The following is an 8321-nucleotide window of genomic DNA, read 5'->3' as shown; positions in this document are numbered from 1 at the left end:
TTGAAGTGTGGCTGCTGCAATTGACAAGCTGAATTTTAAATGTATTTAATTTGGCTGGTCTACTGTATAGGACAGCGAAGTCTACAGTCCTGCTGTCTAAGTGTGGTCTGGAGAGTAGCAGCACTGGCAGCACCTGGGAGCTTGAGAAAAATGCAGATTCTCAGGTCCCACTCCAGACCTGTGACTCAGAATCTGTGTCTTAGCACAGTTCCCTAGGGGAGTTGTGTGTCTAACTGAAGATGATTTTTTAAGGACTCACCCCCACCCCAAGCCTCACTTTCTATCATCCTATGATCCGCTTTGGAGGAGCGTGCACGGGGGATGGAAAAGAATGGCAATATCGTGGGTTTCAGAAGGAAAGAACTAGGTGAGACACAGGCAGAGTTTCCCGGCAGGTGGTTGCAAGGGGGAGGAGTGTTCTGTGAAGGGGTAGGGATGAGAACAGCCTCCTGGGAAGATTTTGGTGCCCGCACCCTGGCAGCCAGCCGGGGGTGTGCTTAGGAGACCCACCCCACTTGCTCCAGAGGACCGCAGGCGATTGGAATCCTACTGGGGGATCCCCGCCAGGCCTTTTAGATAGCTGGGAATAGCCTGAAAATGAGCCCCCTTTGTGTCCCCCAGCTTGCCAAATTCAGAATCCTCTCAACTGATTGGAAAATATCTGTTATGCTCCTCTTTAGGGTCAAACACATTTTATCTTATGTGTTTCAGATGGTTTCTTTTCCTTTTTTTAAATCTCTCCCCTCCGCCATGTTCTTTCTACTTTAGTTCTAGCTGTCAAGGCTGTTACTTAAACCCGTTCCTACTTGTTTTTAATAGCTACATCAATTTTTTGAGAAAATCTATAGTTACTGTGATTTCTGTCCTCCCTCCCCCACCTCCCCATTAAGTTTCATGTCTGTCTTTTAAACAAGCTTTTCTAGTTTCTGTTCTTTCCCTTGGGGCTCTGTGGTTGTTTGTCTCTCCACATGGCAGTCATTTTTACTTTCCCTACATTCCCATTATTTCTCTGTAAAAGCCATTAAATCTGAGGTAATAACACTTGCCCACAATGGAAGAAATGCTCAGCATCATTGTGCTCTAGTGTTCTCTTTGAGGCTGCCATATATTTTTTTTTATTTCAGCATATTATGGGGGTACAGATGTTTAGGTTACATATGTTGCCCTTGCCCCCCGCCCCCCGCCAAGTCTAAGTTTCAAATATGTCCATCCTTAGGGTGGTGCGCATTGCGCTCTTTGTGTATGCATATACCCGTCCCCTCCTCCCTCCTCCCCCCTCCCCCCTCCCTTTTTGAAGAGAAGTTTGTGAACATGTCTCATCTCTCCAGGATCTGTTAGAAAAACAGCAAGACTTTTTGCTCCCCAACGAGGGAGCTAAGAACAGGGGGAGCCACTGCTGGCACCAGCTGAGTGTCACAAAGTGTACAGTGCAGGACTGCTCAGTGTTCGCTAAAGATAAGACATTAAATGCCATCACATCTGTTCAGCAAATATCCACTCATTTATTCAACATGCAATCCTTGAGTGCCTACTGGGGACCAAAAAGGCTGAACCCAGTCTGGGCCCCCAGAAGGTCACAAGTAATAGTGGTATCTCTGGGTGGTACCAAGCAGGCGTGGGAGCCATGGAGCCTAGTGGGGTGGGCGGGCTTGATTGCTAATGTTTTCATAGGAAGAGAAGAGGAGTGGAGGAGTGAACCCTGCCCCCCAATATGAAGATGGGGAGAAGCCACATGGCTAGAGCACTCTCTATTCCAGTTGATGTTTGTGGTTTGGGGCTCACTGCTGGAGGATAGGTCAGGAGGACCAGATCATTTCTGTAGGGAGGTGTGGTAGAAGGGAATGGAGGAAGCAGGTGACAGGAAGTAGATGGGCACAAGGGATGTCCACCTGGGCTCCAAAGGCCTTGGGAGATCAATATGGGAAACCCCACGAGGCTTTAGCAGCGAGGCCTCAACCCATGTGTGATGTGGGTGCACAACGTCTGGGGGACAAAATGCCCAGCTGGCTTTGAAATAAGCCTATGAGCCCCTCCAGTGAGAATTGTTCAAACCTCCATTAGGAGCCAGGGAGTGTTCATTTCAGGGAAAAACCAGTGAGGTGGGCTTGCAAACAAAGTCTCTGGAAATATGTACATGGAATGGTCGAGCTCTGAAAACTAACTGGCCCCAGAAATAATAACAGTGAATCCTTGCAGAATGGTTCTCTGGTGCCAGGCACTTTTCTAAGGGCCTGTGTTAGCTCATTTCATCCTTACAGCACTCCACGTTGATGTGCACTCAACAAGTGACTACTGAGTCTCTCCCATGTGCTGGGCACCGTACCATGTGCTGGGGGTACAGCAGTGAGCCTCGCAGAGAAAAATCACTGCTCTCCTAGAGACTACCCCCTAGCAGGAGGTTTGAGGGAGATAATAATCAAATATAAGTACATAGTATATTAGATAGAGGCAGTGCTATGGAATGTAAAGGCAGGAATAAAGGCAGCGATTGGGGAAGGGGGAGTTAGGGAGGCCCAGGGAAGTAGGTACTATTACATCACCATTTCACAGATGGGAAAAAGCTATATGTCAATGAATTCTTGAAAAACTGCCTATTAAATGCTTTAAATTAAGTATAGGGAAATTTGGGGAAGCTGTTTTGCCAGAGTCTGGGATGGGGTCCATTCTTTATCTTGAATGGATTAAAAATGTTTTGGAAAAGAGAAACATTCCCTGTTGCTTTTGCCAATCCTTGACATATAAGACAGCAGAGTAGGTATGACATCCTGCTCTCTTACCACTTCACCCCTCTGACTTCCAGAATTTGGTATGGGGGTGTGTGCCAGAAGCAGGGAGGAAGGGAGAGGAGGGAGAGAGGGAAGGAGGGAAGCAGAGACTCACTCCACTATCCAGCCTGAGTCCAGCTCCATACCCCTCAGGGATTTTGCTCCTTCAGGAGCCTCCTACATCCCGTGGTGCTCCCTGGATGGGACACTGAGGACTGATAGGCAGAAGGCAGGGACAGGACATCCCCTCCCTTCCTGTCCCCACCCCATACAGGCCAGTGGGCAGAAGGGCATTACAGCAAAATGTTACCACTGTGCATCCTAGACCCCATGTAAATACTCCATAGTTTAGGGGGAATTGATCATCCAGTGAATTCATTTTCTGGGGCCTGATTTGGATCTGTGCCTAGTAGATTCTGACTAATAGATGATTGATCATTTCTCGTCTTCTCTCACTCCCCATACATATTGTTAAATTGTATGGACTCCACCAGTGATTTCCAAATTCTGGACTCAGGTTATGCTGCCTGAATTAGAATCACCTGGTGGTGGTGGTGGTGGGTGGGGGCTTTGAGACAATACAGGTAACTCTGCCCTACCTAAAAGATTCTCAGTCAGGAGAGAGAGGGAGAGAGGCAGAGAGTGCATCAGTGCACTGGAATATTTATTTTTTAAAAGCTCCCAAATGATTCTGCAGCCATGAGACTAGACCCACAAAGAGCTGAGTTGTTTCACACTTCTCCTGTTAAGTCCACCTGCATTTCTCTGAGGGTCTATCCACCCTCAATCCTTGTGCTCAAAGTTAGATCATGAAACCTAGATGGGTTTCACTGTCTGGCAAGAAAGAGCCCCAGAGGGTAGGCTGGAGAAGCCCTAATGGGCTGAGGTTGGGCTCCACGGAAGACTCACGGTTTGCTGACTGGGGTAGAGAAGCTGAGGGGAGGAGTGGAGTACACTAGATTGCAGAGGGGGCTGGGGAGGGGGCATCGAGAGGGGTTAGGGGGTGGATAACATGGCAAGGAGGCAGAAGGGATGGAGGAGAAGACTGAGTGATAGGATGTCTGGTGGGAACATTTGAATAAATTCGACTTTCACAACCCTGCTTCCCATCCTGTTCCCAAGTCTTCAATAAAATCTATATTACCAACCAGCGCTTGGGAGTTTTTTCAACTTTTAATTATTTAATATTTCAAACACATACATAATTTGGAGAATAATATTATGAACCCACATGAATCACATGTTGGCCATGTTCAATGATGGTCAATGTCAATATCAATGTCCTTCCTCTACTGCCCTCGCAGATTATTCTGGAGAAAATCCCAGAGAGCATGTAATTTTATTTTATAAACATTTCAGTGTGTATCTAAAAAAAAATAAATAAATATTTATCTTTAAAAACACAACCACAGCACCATTATCGCAACTAAAATTTAAAAATTTATTTTTATACAGTCAGTATTCATATTTCTCAGATCACCTCAAATTTATTTTACAGTTGGTTCATTTCAATTAAGATCCAAATATGGTCCATGCATTCCAATCAGCCAATAAGTTACCTCTCTTATTTTTTGAAATTTATGTGTTAAAGAAACTAAGTTGCTCACCTATAGAATTTCCCATGGTCTAGATGTTGTTGATTGCATCTCCACGGTGACATATAACTAGTTCCTCTGTCCTGGGTATTTTTTGAAAATTGGTGGTCTGATAGAGGCTTGACCAGATTCTGGTTCAATGTGTTTTGGCAAGATGATCTCATGGGTGTGCTGTATTCTTTAATCAGGTGGCACACACTGTCTAGCGCTCTCTGCTTTGGGGATGTGAGCTGCCATTGATGCTCAATGCTCAAATCCACTAATTCATTAGGGGTTGCAAACTGGTCATATTCTAATTCCATCATTGCTTCTTCATTTATTAGCTAAAATTCTTCTGTAAGGAGAAATACCCTCTCAACTTCTCAGTTACATTCAGTTACAATGTGTACAGGGAAAGCATGATACTTGTTTGATTCTTTCCCTTTATTAATTTTCAATACAATAAGTACTCTGGGAATTGTGTCTGGATGACAAAAAAATGAGCTTGACTTCTGCAGAAGGAGGGAGGGTGGAGCCCTCACATTCTCTAAATAGCTTTGCAGGAGAGGTGTTAACATGTTCATTTTTATAAACGAGGAAATGGAGACCCAGAGGAGGCATGAGTTAATAAGTGTAGGAGCCTGGATTTTATCTCAGGTCGGCCTGGCTGCAGAGACCAAACTCTGCTGCGAGCCACAGACCTTTCCCTAGGGCTATAGGGAATTCACCTAATCCTGGGGTCTGGGTGGCAGAAGCTTCTTTCTGCTCTGGCTTGCCAGAAATCAACAATATGTAGTCTGAAAAAATGACATGTGTACCTTGAGGAAGAATATTCTTAATTAAAATTACATTTCAATCACTATTACAGCATTGAATTGTTTGTTTTCAGAAAACTTGTTTTGTTAAGTAGTTTCCCAAAGTCGGACCTCAGGCTAGGCTGCTTTAGTCAGATTTACATGATTCACTTACGACAATATGATGTGACGGAATATCATGATTTGTGATTCTGTGGTAAACATTACTGGTACATGTGACTGAAGGAACCTTGTATTGGAGGGGTTTATTTATAAAGGAGTCTGATGATTAACTGTAGGAATGAAAGGATTTACTGAAAGTGGAAGGACAACATCAGGTCATAAAGAAATTTGTATATTGACATTGTTTAATTGGCAGCTGCATGAGGAATCATCAAAATGGTGAATTAATGAAGATTATTCATCAAGTTACCTTCTGTTGCAAGAGACTCAAACTGGTTTGAGCATGGGCTCACAGGATTTATTTGCTAAACTGTCCAGGGGTACATCTGAATGGACTCTAGGGTTCAAAGGCTGTGTTCAGGACCTGGTTTCTCTCTCCGTTTCTGGGCTCTGCTTACTTTGTGTTGAATGCATTCTCACAAAGACTCTCCTCTGTGGTCCCAATATGGCAACTGCTAGCTTCTAGCTCCTGCGGCTACAGCCTTCATGGCTGGCATCAATAAGAAACTTAACTGGTCTTTAATTTTTATTGAGTCTTATTGGTCCTGAATGGGTCACATGCCTATACCTGAGCCAATCACTGCAGCCAGGAAAATGGGACACACTGATTGGCTCAGCCCTAGGTCACATGCTCCAACCTTGCCCTAAGGGGCTGAAAGTGGGTAGACTCTAAAAGGAATGGGGGTGGTGATATCAGAAGTGTGAATGAGTAATGTGAAGCAAATACAGCAGAATTCCATTTTGGTCTTATCTAGAAAATTCTGAGATGGATTCAAGGAAGGGATTCAAGGGTCTGTGGGTTTCCTGAAATTGCAGATACAAGTTTGTCTTAATGTCCATTTTTCAGGGAGAGGATTTGTAGCTTTGATCAGATTATCAAAGAGGTCCATGACTCAGAAGAGTTGGCCATTCTGAGATAATGGTAGATACTGAACCGGACTGATTTGCTTTTTTAAAACCGAGACTTCGTATTTGCACTGTCTTCTTGAATGCTTTCCATATACGATGTAGAATTTGCTTTTTAGCCGACTTTTATCAAATGACAGTTGAAATACTGATAAGAATTTAGTTTATATCATGTCTTCAGGTTCTAGAAGTTATAGATTCCCCTTTTTCCCCCCAAGAAAGTCCTATGGCTGGGGCCACAGTCTGACAGAGGTCGCCAACTCTTCAGGTGAAGCGGTACCTATGGACCATAACAGGCCTTGTCATTCAGTCTCCAGACCCATGGTGTCAGAAGCTGGGGGTGGGGCCCAGCAACTGTGCTGGTGTTAACAAGCCCCCAGCAGATTCTTACGAGCACTCCAGTTTGAGAACTGCTGCTCTAAGATTCCACAAAGCGTGGAATGTCTCTCCCAGTGTTTATTTAGGCTTTTACTTTACCCACAGAGGGCAAGCTCATGCCCTGGCCGGAAGCCAGCTGCCACCTGCTCTCCTCAGAGCCTGCCTCAGTGGCCCCTGTTTGCTCAGGGATGGAGATCTGCTCATTCTGGGAGAGTAAAGGCCCTTTGGGAATTACTTCCTTATAATGATTCCAAAGCCTCTCACAGGCTGATATTTTCCTGCTAATCCCAGGCCAGGGCCCAGCGTGTGTGTAGTTGACACCAGGTAATGTAGTCTTCTGGCTGATACAGGGGTGGGTGAGCAAACATTGGGCGGCTGACAGAATCCCTGATTTCCTGTACATCCACAATCACGGATTCATTGAAGTTTAAATGCACTGAGACTTATGCCCTTGCCCTTTGTGTTTGCCAGGAGATAAGGTTATCCATTTGCAGTCGTTGTAAATAGCCACCCCTCATTTCCCCTCCAACTTGCACTTTGGATTTTAATCAGGTTCAAGGCCTGCTTGGCATTTTGCTTATTTTCCTTATCTGTTTGACTCAAAGGCTAGCTCAGGGATGCTTAGACTTTAGTGTGCACACGAATCACCCAGGGATCTTGTTAAAATGCAGATTCCAATTCAGCAGACCTGGGGTGGGGCCTGAGATTCTACATTTCTAACAAGCTCCCAGGTGACGCTGATGCTCCTTCAAGGTCCACACGTCTAAGAGCAAAGGGCCAGGCCAATCGCCTTCCCCCATTCTTGCTGCACACCAGATTCACCTGGGGAGTTGCAGAAACACTGGTGGCTGGGTTCCACTCTCAGATGCTCAGATGTGGCTGGTGCAGGGTGTGATGTCCCAGGTGATTCTGATGTGCAGCCATGGTTGAGCACCCCTGGGCTGATCCTCTCAGCCTTAAGCCTGCAGCCTCGGCCTGCTAGCTCCTCCTCACCTGCCAGAGTGACCTGCTCACAGCCCCTCTGTGCTGCACTCCTGGGTACTCTTATTCTCGGTCCTTGGCATTCATCGACAGCTTACTGTGGGCCAGGAACTGTCCACACAACCTGATGAGGTCAGCACTACTTTCAGCCCCATTTTGCATGTAGGGACACTGAGGTTTGAGAAGTGAAGTTTCTTGTCCTAGATCACACAGCTATTAAGCAGCAGCATCAGGACCCACCCAAGTCTTCTGTCCCTGGAGCACAAAAGTAGCAGAGTGTGGGTTTAAAAGGATGACTTCTGGAAGATCCATGACTTACTTTCTGTTTGACCTTGGGCAGGTACCTAGATCATGCAAACATTAGGTGTCACCTGTAAAATGGTGGTCTGAGTACCCACTTTTCAGGACTGTTAGGAGCATAAAAGAAGATGACCTGTGTAAACCATGCCCCAGAGCCGGGACCACAGGAAAGGTTGTTACTGTCTCAACACCATGGGGTGTCTCCAGGCACTTCCTGTGGGCCCCTGTTCTTTGGCACTGGGCACAAGCTTCTGGATTGTAACTCACCTTTTTATGCTCCTCATACCAGTTCTTCAAATGGGAAACAAGTTCCTTCAGGGCAGAAAGATATGAGTATGAAATAGGTGTGAATGTGATTTTTTTTTGATTCATGGCTTCAAATGTGTTTTCTTTGCCCCACAGAGCCTTGCAGTGGGAGGTAGTGGATTCACCCGCGTTGG

This window comes from Propithecus coquereli, unplaced genomic scaffold, assembly GCF_000956105.1.
Source record: "Propithecus coquereli isolate 6110/MARCELLA unplaced genomic scaffold, Pcoq_1.0 Scaffold1, whole genome shotgun sequence".
Lineage (NCBI taxonomy): Eukaryota > Metazoa > Chordata > Mammalia > Primates > Indriidae > Propithecus > Propithecus coquereli.
The sequence above is the reverse complement of the archived record's forward strand: the minus strand, read 5'-3'. Positions refer to the sequence as shown.